The sequence below is a fragment of the Triticum dicoccoides genome, chromosome 7A (assembly GCF_002162155.2).
Source record: "Triticum dicoccoides isolate Atlit2015 ecotype Zavitan chromosome 7A, WEW_v2.0, whole genome shotgun sequence".
NCBI lineage: Eukaryota > Viridiplantae > Streptophyta > Magnoliopsida > Poales > Poaceae > Triticum > Triticum dicoccoides.
The window spans coordinates 726225215-726228218 of NC_041392.1; the positions used below are offsets into that span (position 1 = coordinate 726225215).

Consider the following 3004-nt stretch of genomic DNA (forward strand, 5'->3'; position numbering starts at 1 on the left):
ACAATAAGGTGAAATCATACACGGCCAATGGGGTTCAAAAAGGTGGAGATGCTTGAGAGTGCTTGCCGCGCCAGCAAGTTGCATGTAACCTTAGGATCAACATGGATGGGTAATCTTGAGCTGCCGGAGAATGGCAGCTCCAGTGTGTTATATAACGTTAAACAGGAGTAGTCCGGCCATTGTACACTAAACTGAAACAAGTCTTGCTGAAGGGTACGAATCTCAAAGCTGTCAAGGACTCCAAGCACACCTTGAGAGCAAGCTTGTGAATCATCCAAAGACACCTACTATGAAGGCCGAAGAACTACCAGGTTCCTCCTAAATGCATAGCATATATTCTCCTTAACTTCCTTTTCTTTTCACCTATCACTGGCTCGATCTGACATGGGTTATATTATATATATATTGATTAAAAACATGTATTTGGTCATTCCTATCTTGCATTCTTGCGCGTTAAGCTGATCGTCTCCTCTTGCAGTGTACGTAGTGCTGCTGTTCTCCTCTTGCAATGTATTCTCCTCCTGTCTCTTCATATTCTAGATCTGTGCATATATATGGTGGTGCTCATTTCACTGTTTTACCGATTACTAGTACTAGGGAGGGTTTGCTAACACGGAACCAAATAGGATATTGTCAGATTTCCCATATTTTAGTGCTCACCCACCGCTGCACCTGTGAGCCATCACATGCGTTGTTCTCGTATGAAGTTGTTAAATGTAGCTATTCTGTTCATGTCGTCCTTTTCCCCTTTTCTTCTCGAGATCCGCTTGAAACTTTCAGCTACACCGAGACAACCGTGGTTACCTAGGCTGGATCTGTCAGCCGTCACGAGCATGACCCTAATCTGACGATGTTAAATAATAAATGTCCATAGATCTTACCATTACTTAACGTCTCGTCTTGCAGTTCTCTTCATTTCTATGTATTCAACCCCAAGACCTCTCCTCATTTCGACGAATGCAACACCAGCCTGAACCAGTCTTATCTTCCTGCGCCTCTCGTCTTCTTGGATGTTCCGCGAGTAGCTAGCCGTATCCCCAAGCAGATCTTCCAGGTCAGTGATCCAGACTTTTGTACTCAAATAGCGTTCAAATTTACAGTTTAGTGAACAATGGCATTTTATGGCTGTGTGCATCCTTGTGATGCAAAGGCCGGGGTAATCCCCTTTTTAGAAAAAAGTATTGACATTTTTCAAATCTGAAGAACAGATGAAACTCGAGTTATTAAGTAGCTTGTTAATTAATAGCAGAATATGCAATTGGTATATTGTGCACTAACACGTGCATGAATTTCTGCTACACCATGGCTATTTAGGAAGTATGATATTCTTAGAAGAAACGGGAGGGGGTGATTAATTGGAAGGGCAGGCGACTACTACGGTAGCTAATGTTTATACATGTGCTCCTAAGAAATATTTCCAGGCCTGGGGTGCCAGTGGTAGGGCTGCAAACGAGTCAAGTTCGGCGAGTTGGACACGGCTCAGCTCAATTTATATTAAAATTCGAACGAGCTCAAACTAAGTGAAGCTCAAGGTTGAGTTATAGAACATGACTCATGCTCAGCTTATAATGATCTCGAATCGATCTCGAGCTAGTTTCGAGCTAAATGAGACGATGCAAAATATAAATCTAGGACTATTATTCCAACTAGATAAGGAACAACATAACATAAAAAAGCACTAAAGAAATTATTCCATTAGAACACGGATAATTAAAATTTCTTAGACGTAATTTGACTTATGCTCTCACGACCGAATGTCTAGTATCAACATAAGACAGGGATTCACAAAATATATATAATTGGGAAAATGAAGCAGATGATGGTCTTCAATTGAAGGTACGACCATCACTTCATGCTTGGAGAGCTCATCTTTAGACGAACTACCAACATATGGTGGTCTTCGTGGATGAAAGAAAAGAAAAACAAAGGTGCATATGCTCAAAACTTTTGGTAGAAACAACAGAATATTTAACCGCACGGCCGACCATGTACTATACTAAGGTCTAAATTTTCTCTGTGATTAATTAAGCTTCCCTGCTTGCTTGTAAATAAAATGGAGAAAAATGATGAATGGCGTATAACATAATATATTATCCTATTTCCATTTAATATATGACATGATCATTTATTATAATAATATTACATCGAGCTATCAAGCTAAAGTCGAGCAAGCCAGTATTGACTCAAGATCGGCTCATTTCTCGACCGAGCTACAAAAAGTGTTCATACACAGCTCATTTCTTTTCAAGTCGATCTCGAATCGAGCCACAAAACGAGTCGATCTCGAACGGCTCACGAGCCTCGAGATTATCTTGCAGCCCTAGCCAGTGGGCTAGTGCCGCCCGTGCTCCTCATTCCGTTGGAGACTCAGCATGCGAGGCGTGCCATCTACCCCGTACAACTCGTGCTAGCTCTTCTGTCTCTTCGCCGAACAGTTCCCTGCTCCGCCAACAAAACAAAATAAATTCATGGGAACGCCAAAATTAATTGGATTCCTAACAAGATTTTGGCTAATTGGACCATCTATTCTTGCGTTTACTAGATCTGTTGTTTGACTTTGAACCAAATCCCTCTCCTTCTGAAAAATCCCTCTCCCTCATATCCCTGTAGTCTTCTTCTTCCTCGCGCACCCGTCGATCCACTTGCTGCCACCGGTTGAACCGTAGCCGATGTCGCTGTTGCGCCGCCTCGATCACCTTGCCCTGCCCGAGCCGCCACCTCCCCTGCCATCCCTTTAAACCCCCGTTCTCTGGCGCGAGCGAAGCCCCCTCGCCCGCAACCGGCACTAGCACCCACAACAACAACCCTCAGACTCACATCCGCCACAGACACCCTCGCCACGTCAGGTGGCTTCGATGCTGGACCGTTGAGCTTGTGGCCAATTGGTGGTTTTTTTTTCATTTTCTATTATGTTTTTGTTTTTTAGTGTTTGTGATGATGCCCCAACAAACTGCTTTTTATTTTCATTGAGAATTGTGTCCTACTTGTACGGATATTTTTTTTT

At 42.9% G+C, this 3004-nt stretch overlaps 1 protein-coding gene across 1 annotated transcript in view; it reads left to right on the plus strand.

Annotated features, from left to right (window-relative positions):
- The first annotated feature begins 936 nt into the window (after nt 1–936).
- Nucleotides 937–3004, plus strand: part of LOC119331063 (cysteine-rich receptor-like protein kinase 26) — a 21310-nt gene continuing 19242 nt past the window's right edge. The window contains exon 1 of the mRNA XM_037604240.1: nt 937–1054. The gene's annotated coding sequence lies outside the window, so the exon portion shown is untranslated. The remainder of the gene's footprint in view (nt 1055–3004) is intronic.